General features: G+C 45.8%; 1 protein-coding gene across 2 annotated transcripts in view; it reads right to left on the bottom strand.

The window, feature by feature from the left end:
• The window catches only part of WDR37 (WD repeat domain 37), a 160,088-nt gene extending 141,728 nt beyond the window's left edge, over positions 1-18,360 (bottom strand). Inside the window, exons 1-2 of one of the 2 annotated variants that reach the window (XM_077268541.1) lie at positions 18,194-18,327; positions 7,801-7,869 (exon numbers count right to left, since the gene is read on the bottom strand). The gene's annotated coding sequence lies outside the window, so the exon portion shown is untranslated. Of the gene's footprint in view, positions 1-7,800; positions 7,870-18,193 lie in introns of both variants that reach the window. The other variant, XM_077268540.1, reaches the window with a different exon arrangement.
• Positions 18,361-20,422: the final 2,062 nt, after the last annotated feature.

Here is a 20,422-nt window from a genome sequence, read left to right on the forward strand (position 1 = left end):
CTGTGAATGTATTAACACACAGCTCTGCTCTCCTCAAGTCACACAGATCTCACTGCTGGCACCTACTATACAAAGGGACAGAGAGTTGAGTTGTGCATCATTATTAGAGTTAAGCAAATTTTTCATCATTCGGTTCTGATTACAATTGGTGTCGAATATTGTTTTTGCAATATTCGTTAAACACAGCCGAACGTCATTAGAATCAATGGGAGCAGAAATTACCGAATATGTTTGGAACTGATCATCAAACAAATTTGGCACGAATAGGGTAACAATATAGCAAATCCAGATTCGGCGACTAAATCCGAACAAATTTGCTCAACTCTAATCATTACATACTCTGCTCTGTAGTATTCCCCAATGCCTGGGATAGATGTAGATCGGTGTGTATAATCAGGGATGTGGAGCCAGTAAGCCAAACCTCTGATGCCTCAATTTCCATGACTCCACGACTGACCCCACAGCACTGGTCACTACTGAGCATGTACATAAAGTGCAGCACAGATTCAATCTCAACTCCGACCACACAGCACTGGTCACTACTGAGCATGTACATAAAGTGCAGCACAGATTCAATCTCAACTCCGACCACACAGCACTGGTCACTACTGAGCATGTACATAAAGTGCAGCACAGATTCATCTCAACTCCGACCACACAGCACTGGTCACTACTGAGCATGTACATAAAGTGCAGCACAGATTCAATCTCAACTCTGACCACACAGCACTGGTCACTACTGAGCATGTACATAAAGTGCAGCACAGATTCATCTCAACTAAAAGCTGAGATCCTTAGATCCTTAGATCAGAAACAGAACAGACATTTATAGGACATTTTATGAAAACATTTACGCACATCCTACATTGTGCTACTGGACCAAATTTATTATATATTTTAGGAGTCGGAGTCAGTCCATATAACTATATTAAGTGCATTTTATAATAATTACAGCCGAGTTTAATGGAAAAAAACGCGTTAGTGCATCACTAACATCGCACTGGGACAATTTACAAGCTACAAATGACATGACAGGTTCCCTTTAACTTGAGTGAACTTAGTAATAATGAACAAGGAGAAGGTCGTAGTGAGGGAAAGACAGAGAATGCAAAATATTTATAATATGGCCATGAAAAGTATGTGGGAATGTGAGACATTTCATTAGAGGGTGCACTCCCAATAACCAATACCCTGTATATACATAAGGGCGGGAGCCCAGCTGTGATCGCACCGCACTACTGTGCCCGGCTCTGGCCATAACTAAGCAGTAAAGAATGATTTTAGAAGCAAACAAAACGAACTGCAAAACCTAAAATATCCTAAAAAAAGGGCGATAGCATAACTGGTTAAAATAACCAGGCTGTCTACTGATTAAAATTTGGGTTTTTTGGTTTTGTTTATTTATTTCTAAAAACAGCACATCACTTTGCCATTGGCCTTTCTGGTTTTGCAGCTCTTCTACATTACAGTGAATGTTGCAAAGCTGCAGTACCAGACACTGCCTGTGAACAAATGTGGCGCTGTTCAGAACAAGGAAAAAAAAAAAAAAAGACACCTTATTTCTTATCTTGTACACCACCATTAAAGGTTTTGTATCAGGTGCATAAGTTATCACGTATTCAATGGATGAATGGCGCGGAGGAGCGTACGCTGCATTTAGACAGTGACTGGACCCCCATGATCAGGAACTTATCCTCTATTAATATTTCCATTGTTGTTGTTACAAGTCTCAATATTTTAGGAATAATGTAGACTGGTTGGCAGATGCGGTTTTACGTATGGAAGTGGACACATGACTGTTTAGGCAGTTGTCTGCAGTTGTCTTCATACCCCAAAAGAAAAAAAATATATATATATATATTTTTTTGTAGAGCTCTGATGTGCCAATCATGATACATCTAGTGTAGAAGCCATATGCAAATTAGACAAGAAGTGCACTGGGGGGGGGTGTCAATGCACTTGGAAGCAGTCCTGATGCACTGACACTCCCTAGTGCACTTATTGCCTTCTCATGACTGGCACATTGGACCTCTACAGAAAAGGTTTTGTAGGTGGGGAGGGACAAGCAACTATACAGACATACCAAAACTTCCACATGTATAAAGGTTCCTTTTAATAAACTTGGAGAGCATCTTAGATTTGTGAATATCAAGACAGTCGGTTCCGAATTGTTTTTATCTACACTGTGTGCAGAATTATTAGGCAAGTTGTATTTTAGAGGATTATTTTTATTATTGATTAACAACTATGTTCTCAACCAACCAAAAAGACTCATAAATATCAAAGCTTAATATTTTTGGAAGTTGGAGTGTTTTTTTTTTTAGATTTGGCTATCTTAGGAGGATATGTTTGTGCAGGGAACTATTACTGTGCAGAATTATTAGGCAACTTAATAAAAACCAAATATATTCCCATCTCACTTGTTTATTTTCACCAGGTAAACCAATACCACTGCACAAAATTTAGAAATAAACATTTCTGACATGCAAAAACAAAACCCAAAATATTAGTGACCGATATAGCCACCTTTAATTTATGACACTCAGCAGCCTCCATCCATAGATTCTGTCAGTTGCTTGATCTGTTTACGACCAACATTGCGTGCAGCAGCCACCACAGCCTCCCAGACACTGTTCCGAGAGGTGGACTGTTTTCCCTCCCTGTAGATCTCACATTTTATGAGGGACCACAGGTTCTCTATGGGGTTCAGATCAGGTGAACAAGGGGGCCATGTCATTATTTTTTCTTCTTTGAGACCTTTACTGGCCAGCCACGCTGTGGAGTAGTTGGAGGCATGTGATGGGGCATTGTCCTGCATGAAAATAATGTTTTTCTTGAACGATACCGACTTCTTCCTGTACCACTGCTTGAAGTTGTCTTCCAGAAACTGGCAGTAGGTCTGGGAGTTGAGCTTCACTCCATCTTCACCCGAATAGGTCCCACAAGTTCATCTTTGATGATACCAGCCCATACCAGTAGCCCACCTCCACCTTGCTGGCGTCTGAGTCAGAGTGGAGCTCTCTGCCCTTTACTGATCCAGCCTCTGGCCCATCTATCTGGCCCATCAAGAGTCACTCCTATTTCATCAGTCCATAAAACCTTTGATAAGTCAGTCTTAAGATATTGCTTGGCCCAGTCTTGACGTTTTATCTTATGTTTCTTGTTCTAAGGTGGTCGTTTTTCAGCCTTCCTTACCTTGGCCATGTCCCTGAGTATCGCACACCTTGTGCTTTCTGTTACTCCAGTAACGTTGCAGCTCTGAAATATGGCAAAACTGGTGGCAAATGGCATCTTGGCAGCTTCACGCTTAATTTTCCTCAATTCATGGGAAGTTATTTTGCGCCTTTTTTGCCCAACACGCTTCTTGCGACCCTGTTGGCTATTTGCCATGAAACGCTTGATTGTTCGGTGATCACACTTCAAAAGTTTGGCAATTTCAAGACTGCTGCATCCCTCTGCAAGACATCTCGCAATTTTGGACTTTTCAGAGCCCGTCAAATCTCTCTTTTGACCCATTTTGCCAAAGGAAAGGAAGTTGCCTAATAATTAAGCACACCTTATATAGGGTTTTGATGTCTTTAGACAACACCCCTCCTCATTACAGAGATGCAAATCACCTGATTTACTTAATTTGTACTTGGCTCTCAAGTCTGAACAGCTTGGAGTAGGACAACATGTCTAAAAAGTATCATGTGATCAAAATACAACTTGCCTAATAATTCTGCACACAGTGTAATTTGCTGTTCGCCGCTTCCTGGGGACCTCCGACCTGGACGGCCCTCTCTGTGAGCTGATCCTCAAGCTGTTGGCAGATCTGTTAAAGCAGGTTATGACCGTGCCCAGAGAACCCCACGGAGTGACCTACTGCACTCTACTACTCAACGTCGTGATGGGGGTGATGGCGGACAAATTAGATTTATTTCCACCTACAACCATGAGTGGGAGAGCATGCGTTCCATCCTTAAAAAGCACTGGCATGTCCTTCGGAGTGAACACTCTCTGTGTGTCGCCCTGGGCAGTTCCCCCCTCATGACTCCGAAAAGGTGTTTGAATCTCAGTGACATGCCGGTTAGGAGCCATTACATCCCTGCTCCAACCAATATTTTTGGTACAGGCGGCCCGCGTCCGGGATCCATCCCATGTGGGCATTGTCTTGCCTGCGCCAATGTCCTGCGCTGCTCTGACTTTACTTCGAGTGATGGCTCTAGAATATTCCAAATAAGACAGCGTATAACCTGTGGCACCACTAATGTGATTTACTATGCCACCTGTCCATGCCCGAAGATATACGTTGGTCTTACTACCCGCGAACTGAGAGTCCGTGTACGGGAGCATGTGCGGGACATTGGCGCGGCCAGGACAGTGTCCACAATGACTGATTTAAAAACAATTCCCCGCCACTTTAGGCTACACCACAATTGTAATGAAAAACTACTCTCAGTTAGGGGGATTGATGCACTTCACCTTGGCATTAGAGGTGGTGATAATAAAAAACGTTTGGCGCAGGTTGAAACCAAATGGATCGTTCTGCTTGATACTCTGACCCATAGAGTTCTTAACGAATCTCTGAGTTTTGCCCCCTATCTTTAGCATGTCCTTTTAGCCCTCTGGTTTGTTCATGTAGTACCCTATCATTGTTCTGCCGGATTTCTCTTTGTTGTTTTTATCAATGTTTTTAATCATCTTTTTCTTTATTATCAGTAAGACTTCCTATCCATGGTTCCTACTTTGAATTTACCCCCCCGCTCCGTATGGAATTAATTTTCCATCATTCCTAATATCTGAAAATATGGACAAGAACTTGCTGCTTATTGCTTGCATCATGTGAATGGACTCTTATATACCCAAACAATTTACTGTAGGACTGTATCATTTTTGCACAGCTTTTATTACGTACGATACGGTGAACAATGTATATGATAATATTCTATTACTGTGCCAGCGGTCACTACTTTCCCTTTTGCAACATGTCCTCTCCTGTGGCCGTGCGCATCACGCTGTGTATGAGCGGCTCCGACATGTGGGCGGACGTCTCTGTGCGCTGCTTCTGGGATGTTTTCCCGGCGCTTGCGCATTTGGCTTGACGCCTGGCCTCCATGCAGGCGCCATTTGTGCCATTGCGATAGGCTGGAGCGACACATGTGACCGGGGTCGGGGGGTACTAGAAGGTCCTGTACCACCTCATTCCACATCCCCTTGAGAAAGCAGCGTTAGTGCCGCGAAACGCGCGTCGGGGTCTCCTTTCCGGCGGTGCCCCCCCTCTGCGCCTCTCTCCTCTGGTAAGCCTGCTCTTTACATTTGTTGCCATGTTACAGGTGGTTTATTACTTTTTGCTTTAGTGCAGTGTATGATATTGGACTGTTTGAGATATTGTTTTCACTCAGGCTCACCAATTTTACTCTGCACATGGGGCTTTGTTACCTTTGGTGTGCGGCTATTTATTAGTACTGGGGTAGCAAAGGGGCGGCAGCTCCCCTTCCGCGATTGATTGGAATACCTATACTATGTTGGATTACTGATTACCATTTTTAATGTTTGTACCAATAAAGTTTAATATTCACATTTATCATCATTGTATGCTCCTTGTTCTCCTGCCTTCATATGTATTCTATGGAGCGGATGTAATTTGTCTGGGGGCACATCATTTATATGTGCTTCCACCCAGACGGTTGATATGACTTCGGGATTTTTGTTATTACACAGTGTAATTTGTCCACATATATTATATTTACACACGTACATACACACAAAATGGATGGATGAACAGACAGAATTTCTGAAACAATCTGAATGAAAGAAAATTTTGCCTTACATGGCTGAAATCAAAGTCAAAGATAAAGAATTCAAACTGCGTCTAATGGTTTAGAAAAGCACTGAACCGTCCCTAACACACAGCGAGCGAGATATGCAAGAAGCAATCAGGAGCAATGCAAACAATGGACGCTATGACACAGAACAAATGTGCGGCACAGGATACATTACAAGCATTCCTCCTGAACATACACAAAACGGCACGGCTCTGCTGCTCTGCTCCAGCACTTATTTTTTGGTTAGTTTAATTTTTGTTTAGCTTTAATTTTACTATGTACCACTATATTTTACACTATTACTTAATTACAAATTTATTTTATTTTTTTAAATTAGTGCTTTCAAATGGAATCTGTCAGTAGGATCAGCGCTCCTAAACCGTCTATATGAGGCTGTAGGTCATAGAAAGTTAAATAAAATGATACCTTGAGGTCTGGGATCCGATGTCTTATTCCAGAGAAACCCACGTTATTCATGTATGTAAATAAGCTGTTAAGATCTATACATAGAGCTAAGCTCAAAGACCTAAATCGCCCCAATAATTTACCTACAAAGCATATTATAAATGAGGGAGAGTTACCAGTGTGAGACATGTAACGACTGACTGTCTGCTCTCCTGATCTACACTTCTCACACTGGGATCTCCCCTTTAATTTAAAATAATATCTGGTGCAGATTCTCAGGGAGATCTATGTCTGACCTATAGATCTTAAAAGATCATTTACATATGAAAGAACCGATCGCATAAATATTTTTTGTCATTAGATCTGTGTGTGAATGGACTCACCACCTCTCCTGGCCGCCACTGGTTCCACTCATTGATCTCCCTCACTGTCAAAAAGATTTTTCTAATATCTAAGCTGTATCTTCTCCCTTTTAGTTTCATCCCATTGCTTCTCGTGTTTCTATGTGCAAATGAGAATAATGATGATCCCCCTACACTGTGACAGCCCTTCACATATTTGTAGACAGCTATTACGTTAAGTCTGGACTGTTAAACTGCAATACCAGACATATGCACTCACAAGAAAAGCGCTATTTAGAGTAGAAAAAAAAAAAAAGGATGATCCTCTTTTCTAAAACCAAGTAAATATAGCTTAATATTAAACGTGGCTTCTCACCACTGGCATAAGATGAAGTTCATGAGCCCGAAGTTCATGAGCCCTAATGCAAAATCTCTGATAGGGTCCCAGCACCAAGCTATGAGGGTCCTTAACAGGACTGGTCTTCTCCTATACACCATACGGTCCCTCTCGGCTACAGGGCCCAGATGAAAAGGCAGCCCCTGCATCTACTATGGTTCTGCCTGTTTCCACTAGAGATATTCACAGCATATTGTATGAATCAGCCATCAGTGTTTGGGGGTCCGGCCATAAGAACCCAAGCAATGCTAAACTGAAAAACAGTAGTGCCCACATCACTGAACAGAAAAAAAACACATAATAGATAAATGCATCTTGGAAGCCACAGCATTAAGGCTATGTGCTCACGTTACGGATTAGCCTCTGGAATTTCTGGTGCGGATTCTGCATCAATTGGCAGAAAACGCAGGTGCGGATTTGATGCGGATTTTTTGCGTTTTTACCCCTGCGGATTTCTATAATGGAATGGGTACAAAAAAGCTGCAGATCCGCACAAAAGTAGTGACATGCTCCTTCTTTGTTTCCGCGCGGAATTGTTAGCACAGTATTTTTTTTCCATTGCTTTACATTGTACTGTAAATCACATGCGGCTCTGCAGCGTTTCTGCGCGGTAAAAAAACGCTGCGAATCCGTAGGAAATCTGCAACGTGTGCACATAGCCTTTTTTGGTTCCAAGGCTTTTATATGTCACAGTTATAAATTAGACAAAAAACTATTTTTATTTTTCAATGCAATTATGAGGATTCAGTGCTATTGCCGGAGGTCTCCGTGGATGGACCCCACTAATACCATCTTCTGTATGACATATCCGATACCATGTTATATTCCCACTAGGGAATGAGCCACTCACCGGTTTTAAGCAGAGCGGTCCTCCTGGCCCATTAGGGTTTTATAATGTCTGATAGATGGAGCAATTGTCCTAAAATTAAAAAGAAAGAAATGTCTGAAGCAACATATCAAGTTATATTATAAGGGGTTGTCCATTAGATAAATTTACAATAAAAGCCGGTACATGGTAAGCCATTAACGTAGGGTGCATTCTCCTCACTTTGGTGGGTGTATTAGGTCACATCTAGGCTGTCGGCTTCCATAAACAATTATTGGACCTTTTAGATTTCAAAGTCTCCTTAGGAGTCCAGTGGGCGGTCCTACCTAGTGAGTGTGCACACAGGGAAGACTGCATTACTGGTCAGGACCACCCACTGGACTCCTAAGTCCAGAATAAGGAGTGATCACAATAAATAAAATTAAAGATAACAATTTTTTTTTGTATGGGTGCAGCATGAACTATTCTCTTTTGTATTTCGGATGAGAATAGTCTATGCAAGCCTATGGATGAGCAAATAAAAAAAATCAGACCATCCCTATAGCATCTGATTTTTATGGATATATTGCAATTTTTAACATTTTATCCCATGGACGTATAAATACCAATGTCACATGGATGTAAAAACGTACACATGGTGACAAAACCGATGAAAGTCAGACGATTTTTATTCTGCTTGTCTGAACCCTTCCTTCTACATCGGAGCTCCATCTGTTTAACGGATCCACCGCTAAGAGTCAATGGATGAAACACTATCTGCGTCAGTGACAAAAACGGGAACAGTCAAAAAACGAATGCACCTCGGATGACAAGGATGTGGGATGTGTACCTGGAGCCTCCAGCAGAAGCTTTCTCCACAAACCTACAGATCAGTCAGTTCCATCAGCTTTAAGACTCCCCGCCCGCAGGTAGCTCTGCATGTACAACGTCTCAGGTTCCCTTTAATAGTTAGGCTGCCGTCACACTAGCAGTATTTGGTCAGTATTTTACATCAGTATTTCTCAGCCAAAACCAGGAGTGGGTGATAAATACAGAAGTGGTGCATATGTTTCTATTATACTTTTCCTCTATTTGTTCCACTCCTGGTTTTGGCTTACACATACTGATGTAAAATACTGACCAAATACTGCTAGTGTGACGGCAGCCTTAGAGTCATCCATCTGGAGGAACAGGATTTTTTTTTATGCTCCTCCAAATGATTAAACTTTATGCTGATCACGTCGCAGCTCCCAAAACAAATGTGTATGGGGCCAAAGCACAAAGCAGCTTTCAAGAATTTCATGGATCAGCAGACGCCGCGGTACAGGCTTCTAGGTTGCCTCCCTGACACAGTAATATTCAGAGAAATTTGGGAAGCACGGTGGCTCAGTGGTTAGCACTGTAGCATGGCAGCGCTGGGGAGCAAGGTTCAAAGCCCACCAAGGACAACATCTGCCAGGAGTTTGTATCTTCTCCCTGTGTTTTAGTGGATTTCCTCCAGTTTCCCCGCACACTCCGAAGACATACTGCTAGGGAATCTGGATTGTGAGCCCCAATGGGGACAGTGATGCCAATTTCTGCTATACAGGCAAGTAAAAGAAATAAAATAAAGCCGCCAGGAGCCTGAGGCACTAATATGTATGGTCGGGTCTGGACAGAAACAGACAGCAGCGGACGACATCTGCATCTGTCTATATTTTTCACTTGATCTATTTATTTGAGTCGGCGAGTTTGACCAGTGATTTGGATCAAAAATAGTCATGTCTCCATTTTTTCCAGAAGTTCGGTCCTCAAAGAAACACAGATTTGTGGACTGTCGCCCAGATTATAACAAGCGCAACTTCAATCCATGTAAAACCCGTATGTGAGAGCAGACGACCGAATGAGGCCTCACACGTAGGCCCAATCTGCAGCACAGGCGACGGTGGCCCTACAGTACTAGGGCGGTCCATCCACCCTGGGCTGGCCTAGATGTCGGGCGGAGACGGACAACCGTGGGGCCATAGCGATGCTCGTCAAGCACAATGAAAACCTCACCGGGGGGGGGGGGGAGGTGGTGGAATTGGCCATTTTTCGAAAAGTGAAATTGGTGACTGAAAAAGTCAAGTTGGGCTGAGGTAAAAAAGGGAGCAGGTAATATTACCTGGCATACACTCTTCCAAGATCAATGACTAGAGAATGGAGCCAGAACTTGTCCTGATGACGAGGGGAGGGTGTGGGCAGTGTCGGACTGGGTTGGCAACACCCCACCAGTAACATTGATTCTTGGGGCCCACTATCAGTTCCAAGCAAAAAAACAACAAGACCCTAAGGCCGGCGTCACACTCGGCGTAAGACAATACGGCCGTAATACGGAGAAATGTTCCCAAAATAGTGATCCGTAGGCAGGGTGTGTCAGCGTATTTTGCGCATGGCATCCTCCATATGTAATCCGTATGGCATCCGTACTGCGATATTTTCTCGCAGGCTTGCAAAACCGACATCTAATGGATGTTCGGGAAAACATATATACAGTATATATATGTCATTGAGACACATATATATATATATATATATATATATATATATATATATATATATATATATATATATATATATAGTCTGTATTTATATTTACTACAGCGCGATATCTGTGAAAAGCCGGTAATTCAATTGCCGGCTTTTCATTTCTCCTTCCCAAACCCGACAGGATATGAGACATGGTTTACATACAGTAAACCATCTCATATCCCCATTTTTTTTTGCATATTCCACACTACTAATGTTAGTAGTGTGTGTATGCAAAATTTGGGCGCTGTAGCTGCTAAAATAAAGGGTTAAATGGCGGAAAAAATTGGCGTGGACTCCAGCGCAATTTTCTCCGCCAGAGTGGTAAAGCCAGTGACTGACGGCAGATATTAATAGCCAGGAGAGGGTCCATGGTTATTGGCCCCCCCGTGGCTAAAAACATCTGCCCCCAGCCACCCCAGAAAAGGCACATCTGGAAGATGCGCCTATTCTGGCACTTGGCCACTCTCTTCCCACTCCCGTGTAGCGGTGGGATATGGGGTAATGAAGGGTTAATGCCACCTTGCTATTGTAAGGTGACATTAAGCCAGATTAATAATGGAGAGGCGTCAATTATGACACCTATCCATTATTAATCCAATTGTTTGAAAGGGTTAAAAAACACACACACACACACACGATTAAAAAGTATTTTAATGAAATAAAGACACAGCGGTTGTTTTAATATTTTATTGCTCTCTCAATCCATTTGCAGACCCTCGCTTGGCAAAACAATAAACCCACAATATACATACCTTCTGCTGACCCGTCACGTCCCACGAGGTAATCCATCTGAAGGGGTTAAAATAATTTACAAGCAGGAGCCCTGCAAATGCAGCTGTGCTCGTGCTTGTAATTCCCCGGCGAATGAAGGAAATGTAGGTCATTGACCTACATTTCCTTCAGTCGCGGTGATGCGCCCCCTGGTGGATGTCCTCATATGACCTGTAGCGTGGGAAAAAGTTCCCAGGCTGCACTTCATGAGAACATCCAGCAGGGGCGCATCACCGCGACTGAAGGAAATGTAGGTCAATGACCTACATTTCCTTCATTCGCCGGGGAATTACAAGCACGAGCACAGCTGCATTTGCAGGGCTCCTGCTTGTAAATTATTTTAACCCCTTCAGATGGATTACCTCGTGGGACGTGACGGGTCAGCAGAAGGTATGTATATTGTGGCTTTATTGTTTTGCCAAGCGAGGGTCTGCAAATGGATTGAGAGAGCAATAAAATATTAAAACAACCGCTGTGTTTATTTCATTAAAATACTTTTAAATCATGTGTGTGTTTTTTTAACCCTTTCAAACAATTGGATTAATAATGGATAGGTGTCATAATTGACGCCTCTCCATTATTAATCTGGCTTAATGTCACCTTACAATAGCAAGGTGGCATTAACCCTTCATTACCCCATATCCCACCGCTACACGGGAGTGGGAAGAGAGTGGCCAAGTGCCAGAATAGGCGCATCTTCCAGATGTGCCTTTTCTGGGGTGGCTGTGGGCAGATGTTTTTAGCCACGGGGGGGGCCAATAACCATGGACCCTCTCCTGGCTATTAATATCTGCCGTCAGTCACTGGCTTTACCACTCTGGCGGAGAAAATTACGCGGGAGCCCACGCCAATTTTTTCCGCCATTTAACCCTTTATTTTAGCAGCTACAGCACCCAAATTTTGCATACACACACTACTAACATTAGTAGTGTGGAATATGCAAAAAAAAAAGGGGATATGAGATGGTTTACTGTATGTAAACCGTGTCTCATATCCTGTCGGGTTTAGGCAGCAGAAATGAAAAGCCGGCAATTGAATTACCGGCTTTTCAATAACACCGCTGCGTATTTCTCGCAAGTCACACTGCTGGTCCGTGTGGAATCCGTATTTTTCTCGCCCCCATAGACTTTCATTGGCGTATTATTTGCGCCATACGCTGACAAACGCAGCATGCTGCGATTTTGTACGGCCGTAGAACGCCGTATATTACGGATCCGTAATATACGGCTGATAGGACGAGACCCATTGAGAAGCATTGTGCCGTATGTTATGCGAGTTTTACGCACGTAGTTTCTGCGCTCTTACGTCCGTAAAACTCGCATGTGTGACGGCAGCCTAATACACAAGTTTACTTTTGCTTCTGTGTAATATTCATTTGTCTAGCTTGTTTAATAAATTATTATAATTTTTTTCTGCAAATTATAAAGCAAGCCTACACAGCGGCCCACCAGAGGATTCTCCTGTACCCCTGTGGGCCAGTCCAGGCCTGTGTGTGGGCCTAAACCACTGCTGTAATAAGGGTCCTTACAGCTGCCACTTTCACAGTCCCGTCCGTCGCAGCACAAGCCGCTGCCACCCATGGAAACACTGCGTCGCTGGGAAGGAACAGTTTCTAAGTAACTCTGGCAGGCGAGGAGAGAACTTTCAATGAACTCTCTCAGAAGAGTGAAAATAGCAGGGCACGGCAGCGTGGGTCGTGCCGGACGGGCGAGAGAGAAAACAACGCTTTACTGCTCTCATCGAGATCAGGTCCCACCCAAAACACGTGGAAGGGTTTGATTAGAAATCTAAGAATAATACCCAGAATAGAGGAGGACCGGGATTACGTCGCCTTCATACAGCGACCAGCACATATTACCGCTGCTGCTCGTTTCCTCCAGAATCGGCACTGTCAGGACGCAGGTTACATCAGCCGGGCACCATGGTCCCCAAGGTTGACATGAAAGCTTGCGAGTCCTCACATCATGCAAAGCGTGTGCAGTCAGGATTCTCGGTGCCGGCAGCGGGGGTCATGCGATATGCCCACTCACAGCCACATTCCAACTAGACATGCTCAGCCTCGTTCAATACAAGCAAATCAAGAGAGCTTGATCAAGTCTAGTCGAAATGTGACTGCAGACTTTCGGGCCAAACCTGGAGAACTCCTTTAATGTTTACATTTATTGCTTTTTTTTACAGCAGAATACATTTTTCAGAACTTGCAAAGCTCACAAAACAGCAGAGGGCAAGAAAAAAAAAAAAAAACTCAGGAAGAAATCTGAAGAGTCCAGCCTGTCCTGAATGCACGTTACATTTGCTACAAATACCTAACACCAAGCATTTTGCTGATTTTTTTTTAGTTGTATGCGGAAAAAAAAGTTGGTTGAGAATTGGCACCAAAAATCTGCCTTAAAGAGAATCTGTCAGTAGTTGTTTCCTATGTAGTCTTAGAGCAGGATTATGCAGGGGCTGAGAACAGATTCTAGCGATGTGTCACTTAATGTGCTGTGTTCTGCTGTTTCAGTAAAATCTGTTTTAATCAGCAGATTAGCTCTACAGGACTAGTGGTCACATGTCTCCTGGTCATCTGCTCTGTATAACCCCGCCCCCACCCCTGATTGGCAGCTTTCTGCCTATGCACAGTGTACACAGGAAGCTGGCAATCAGTGGTGTGGGCGGGGTTATACAGAGCTCCTCGTTCAGAGAAGGAGATCTGCAACATGGAAAGCAGCGATTGTAAAATAATCACACCATAAAGACCAGTATGTGACAGCACTGGAATCAGGATTTCTGCCCCTACATTATGCGGTTCTCAGATTACATAGAAAAAAAAAACACTGACAATTTAGGCATACATTGAAAAGCGTTTAAGTAGTCTTCACTTAAAAACTAAAAAACAATAATACCAAAAACGCTGTCATTTGGCTTTTCAATCCTTTGCTATAGTCTTATAAGTACAGCAATCACGTGCGCATAGTGACAACGTCCTCAAAGATAGTGTGAAAAGCCCGCCAGGGAGTGCTGAAGGGGCGACATTGTAACCTGGCTCCGCTTCATCCCAGTCACGGACGGACAATGCATTTTGCACACTGGTTAGGATTCCGTTCTCTGCCTCGTACTTCCAAGAAGAAGCGTGCGACAAGTTATGTGCCCGTCTACACATAATCAGGCAGCAATTAGTTGGATGGTATTTTAATTCCAGTGTGAAAAGGGCCCAAACATTACTCGCATTCTGTCCAGAACTCCTGACAATGCACAGAATACATTATTTATCCCACTTAAAAGGGAATCTGTCAGCAGGTTTTTGCTGTATAACCTGAGGACAGCATGAAGAAGGGGGTAAAACACAGATTTCACTGTTGTGTCACTTATCAGGCTGTATCACATGGTGATCATCATTGCTGGACTACTGCACGTGCATATTAGTCTGACTCCGCCCCCTCCTGTGATAAGCAGCTCAGTGATTATAGACAATGTACATACAGGGCCTGGTGTGGGCGGGGTTAGCTTTATCAGCTCTGCTGCATTGCTACATCTAGGACCTCTGTGTCAGAATGTCTGCACCCAGTAATCTAAGTAATTCATCGTTGGATTCAGGGTCACTTTGCCTGCATTATGCTGCTCTGAGATGAGGTAGCAAAAAGTTAGTGACATATTCCCTTTAATTAATCCAGTAATGACTAAATATGCAACAATTAGACTTAAATGGCATTTCAAATCTGAAATATATATATATATATATATATTTTTTTTTTTTTTTTTAAATGTCGGTGCTGACTTAGAAGCCCCATGCATTATCTACATGCAGTGAGGAGTCGTAGATATAGGCTAGCACTCAGATCCTCCATTGGGAGGAAGGCTGCAGAGAACCAACCATTATTTCACCTAAAATTAAACACTCTCCAATGTCCATCAGTTCTCTTCTTCTGTAGAGTTATGACTCCAATATTCTGTTCAGGCATCTGTCACAAATCTGGATGCCGACCTACATGGTCACTAGTGAGGTATTCTACACTCAGATGATGGAGTCATACTAAATTTCAACCACAGAATTTTGATGCAACTCTGGACAAAATGGCGGCATAACCTAGAGCTAAAAAATAAAAAAATAAAAAAAAAGCAATGTGACTGCGATGTGTTCTAGAGTCTAACAGCATCAGAGGTGTGGTAACCACAGCGCAGCAAAAAAAGAAACCATTGGCTCCGTATGTGAACGTGGCTTATTCAGAATTAAGCTGAATTTAGATGTCCCAATATCATGATCCGAGGCAGATCGTCCTTTACAGACCAACCGAAGGTCTCTTGAGCCCCCCCCCCCCCCAAAAAAAAAAAAAACGCGGAACAATTTGCTCTTTGAGAAAAATTACACAGTATACATTGATGTTCTGTAATCGGTGATGACGCACCTTTGGCCACATTATTTTATGCATGGTGTAAACGAGATTTGGTAAAACCTCATCCCATTTCCCAGTACTGTAATATTCTGAGCGGAAAATCCCCAGTGCATCTGGATGTGAAATCTGCAGAGAGCCGCTACGTGTGAACGCGCCCTGAGGGACGGAGTGGCAGAAATATCAGCTTTCATACAATTGGAAAAAAAAAAAGACTCAATGAAATATTCAGCGCAGGATCTAGTGGCTGGAAACATAGGGCCATGTTCACACGTAGCAGAAGTGCAGGTGCCAGCACCAAACCATGCACTAACAATCTTCTGCGACTGTCACGGGGTCTCCTGCATCCCCCCTTTACTTGATCCTTTTTCACTGAAGATCAGAAAAGCTTTGATTTTATTTTACATGTTTCTTTCAGAAGCCTATATAGCGGGAAAAAAAGCAGCAAAAAAGGCAGCGTTTATGCTACGTGTGAACACGGTTTAGGACAGGGCTGTAAATATACCAAATCGTGTACCTACCATATATACACTATACCCTAAATTCTCCACCTATTAGCAATACATCCTTAGCTAGCGGGAAATCAGCATTTGAATCAATATGCAAATTAAGCTGAAGTGCTTTCAGGGCGTGAAAGCACTTCCAAAGCCTCTGTCATTGCGGCTCAATTCCCTGCCCAGCCCTGCATCCTCCTGATTGACCTCTCCTTTTTCTGTGTGATGTCAGACAAGTAGCAGGAGGCAGCACAGGCGGGGAATAGAGCCGCAGCGAGAGGTATGGGAAGTGCTTCCTCGACCTGAAAGCACTTCAGCTTCATTTGCATACTGATTCAAATGCTGATTTCTCAATAAGAGAAAGAAGGACCACCTAGCTAAAAGGTGAGGACAGACTTGTTTTTGCAGGAGCCAGATTCACATATAAATAGGTTGGAGAGTAAAATCCTGCTGACAGATTCACTTTTTAAAGGGAACCTGTCACCTGAATTTGGCAGGACCAGTTTTGGGTCATATGGGCGGGGTTTTCGGGTGTTTGATTCACCCTTTCCTTATCCGCTGGCTGCATGCTGGCCGCAATATTGGATTGAAGTTCATTCTCTGTCCTCCGGAGTACACGCCAGCGCAAGGCAATAGTGAATCAAACACCCGAAAACCCCGCCTATATGACCCAAAACTGGTCCCGCCAAATTCAGGTGACAGGTTCCCTTTAAGTTAAAGGGATTGTCTCATCTCTTTGTTAGGAGTGCACCTATACCCAGCCTCCCGACATCCTGAAAGGGGCGGTGCTATCCTGAAGATTGACATTTGGGACTAGTGATGTGTGCCATCTGTCACTGCAGCGTTGGAGAAGCGTGGGAGCCCTGAGGCCGGTTGGGTGCAGGGATCCGGACAGCAACAGAGCAGCAAGTATAAGTTCTATTGTAGAGAGCTTGTAAGCACGGCACACTTTGCCTATGAGACTGACCACTGCTGATAGACTGCAGAGGTGGCAATCCCCCTGTCCATGAGAAAGGAGAGGATTTTTAACAAGATGTAAGTTGTACAGTTTCTTGCTTCTACAAAAATGTAGCAATTACCCATTTAATAAGATAAGCAGACAGCCCCCTTTTAACTATCTGGTTTTGCTTGGATTTATGGTGGATTCCGTTATCCAGAAGCTTCAGACTACATCACTTGTCAGCGTGTCACAAACTGCTCAGTTATGCTGCAAAGATAAAATATATCTTAGCACATCACCAAAAATTATTTGTGATTAGTTTGGCCCAAAAGAAAACGATAAAAAAATAAAAAAAAAAAATTAAGATGACAAGCAATGACATGATCATTTCTCCCAGATTGTTGAGGTCACCACTGCCTGACTGGGCAGGGGGTCAACCATTGCCCGCCTGCGAGGGGTGATCTCTGCCCGCCTGCGAGGGGTGATCTCTGCCCGCCTGCGAGGGGTGATCTCTGCCCGCCTGCGCTAGGGTCACCATTGCCCGCCTGTGAGAGGTGATCTCTGCCCGCCTGGGCAGGGGTGATCTCTGCCCACCTGCGCTGGGGTCACCATTGCCCGCCTGCGAGGGGTGATCTCTGCCCGCCTGCGCTGGGGTCACCATTGCCCGCCTGTGAGAGGTGATCTCTGCCCGCCTGGGCAGGGGTGATCTCTGCCCACCTGCGCTGGGGTCACCATTGCCCGCCTGCGAGGGGTGATCTCTGCCCGCCTGCGCTGGGGTCACCATTGCCCGCCTGCGAGGGGTGATCTCTGCCCGCCTGCATTGGGGTCACCATTGCCCGACTGCACGGGGGGGAATCTCTGCCCGCCTGCATTAGGGTCACCATTGCCCGCCTGCACGGGGAGGGAATCACTGCCCGCCTGCATTGGGGTCACCATTGCCCGCCTGCACGGGGGGGGGGGGATCTCTGCCCGCCTGCGCTGGGGTCACCATTGCCCGCCTGCACGAGGGAGGAGGAATCTCTGCCCGCCTGCATTGGGGTCACCACTGCCTATATATGTAGGGTGCAGCTACATTGGTCACCAGTGAGCAGCAGGGAGATGTCAGGAGCCTCTGGATGTCATGACAGGTGATTAGCAGTCGTGACATGCACCAATGTCGAGCGGCTGCTCCCTGTATCCTTAGTGTCTGGTCCCCAGTGCCCAGTGCTGTCATCCCCCATCCTCCTACCGTGCAGCTGCTGTTTCCATCATCCCCTCCCGTCACCGCCCTGCACCCCCGATCCCCCCATCACCCACCCGGCAGCCCCCGGTACCTGCACAGCAGCCGTACGAGCAGCCCGGGCTCCCACCTCCTGCTCACTACCCCGCACACGAACAGCAGCTCCGGACATTTGCCTTGACAACGGAAGTCCCGCCCCCTTCCTGGTCTGTCACACACCAGCTCCACAAAGTCGGCGCCGATTGGATGCTGTACCTCTGCAGTCATTGGTCAAAAAGAACGTCCATTAGCCGCTCCAGGTGGCACTGCCACGCCCCCGCCTGCTGTCAGAGTGTCACTGTCAGGATGGAGCAGAGCGCAGTGTGTGACTGTGATACCGGCCTGTGTGTATGATGGAGCAGAGCGCAGTGTGTGTGATACCGGTCTGTGTGTGTGATGGTGCAGAGCGCAGTGTGCGTGATACCGGCCTGTGTGTATGATGGTGCAGAGCGCAGTGTGTGCGATACCGGACTGTGTGTGTGATGGAGCAGAGCGCAGTGTGCGTGATACCGGTCTGTGTGTATGATGGAGCAGAGTGCAGTGTGTGTGATACCGGCCTGTGTGTATGATGGTGCAGAGCGCAGTGTGTGTGATACCGGCCTGTGTGTATGATGGTGCAGACCGCAGTGTGTGCGATACCGGCCTGTGTGTATGATGGTGCAGAGCGCAGTGTGTGCGATACCGGCCTGTGTGTGTGATGGAGCAGAGCGCAGTGTGTGTGATACCGGCCTGTGTGTATGATGGTGCAGAGCGCAGTGTGTGTGATACCGGCCTGTGTGTATGATAGTGCAGAGCGCTGTGTGTGTGATACCGGCCTGTGTGTGTGATGGAGCAGAGCGCAGTGTGTGTGATACCGGCCTGTGTGTATGATGGTGCAGAGCGCAGTGTGTGTGATACCGGCCTGTGTGTATGATGGTGCAGAGTGCTGTGTGTGTGATACCGGCCTGTGTGTATGATGGTGCAGAGCGCAGTGTGTGTGATACCGGCCTGTGTGTATGATGGTGCAGAGCGCAGCGTGTGTGATACCGGCCTGTGTGTGTGATGGTGCAGAGCGCAGTGTGCGTGATACCGGCCTGTGTGTATGATGGTGCAGAGCGCAGTGTGTGCGATACCGGACTGTGTGTGTGATGGAGCAGAGCGCAGTGTGCGTGATACCGGTCTGTGTGTATGATGGAGCAGAGTGCAGTGTGTGTGATACCGGCCTGTGTGTATGATGGTGCAGAGCGCAGTGTGTGTGATACCGGCCTGTGTGTATGATGGAGCAGAGCGCAGCGTGTGTGATACCGGCCTGTGTGTATGATGGTGCAGACCGCAGTGTGTGCGATACCGGCCTGTGTGTATGATGGTGCAGAGCGCAGTGTGTGCGATACCGGCCTGTGTGTGTGATGGAGCAGAGCGCAGTGTGTGTGATACCGGCCTGTGTGTATGATGGTGCAGAGCGCAGTGTGTGTGATACCGGCCTGTGTGTATGATAGTGCAGAGCGCTGTGTGTGTGATACCGGCCTGTGTGTATGATGGTGCAGAGCGCAGTGTGTGTGATACCGGCCTGTGTGTATGATGGTGCAGAGCGCAGCGTGTGTGATACCGGCCTGTGTGTATGATGGTGCAGAGCGCAGTGTGTGCGATACCGGCCTGTGTGTATGATGGAGCAGAGCGCAGTGTGTGCGATACCGGCCTGTGTGTGTGATGGAGCATAGCGCAGTGTGTGCGATACCGGCCTGTGTGTATGATGGAGCAGAGCGCTGTGTGTGCGATACCGGCCTGTGTGTATGATGGTGCAGAGCGCAGCGTGTGCGATACCGGCCTGTGTGTGTGATGGAGCAGAGCGCAGTGTGTGTGATACCGGCCTGTGTGTATGATGGTGCAGAGCGCTGTGTGTGTGATACCGGCCTGTGTGTATGATGGAGCAGAGTGCTGTGTGTGCGATACCGGCCTGTGTGTATGATGGTGCAGAGCGCAGTGTGTGCGATACCGGCCTGTGTGTATGATGGAGCAGAGCGCAGTGTGTGTGATACCGGCCTGTGTGTGTGATGGAGCAGAGTGCAGTGTGTGTGATACCGGCCTGTGTGTATGATGGAGCAGAGCGCAGTGTGTGCGATACCGGCCTGTGTGTATGATGGTGCAGAGCGCAGCGTGTGTGATACCGGCCTGTGTGTATGATGGAGCAGAGCGCAGCGTGTGTGATACCGGCCTGTGTGTATGATGGTGCAGAGCGCAGTGTGTGCGATACCGGCCTGTGTGTATGATGGTGCAGAGCGCAGTGTGTGCGATACCGGCCTGTGTG

Source organism: Ranitomeya variabilis, chromosome 6 (assembly GCF_051348905.1).
Source record: "Ranitomeya variabilis isolate aRanVar5 chromosome 6, aRanVar5.hap1, whole genome shotgun sequence".
Lineage (NCBI taxonomy): Eukaryota > Metazoa > Chordata > Amphibia > Anura > Dendrobatidae > Ranitomeya > Ranitomeya variabilis.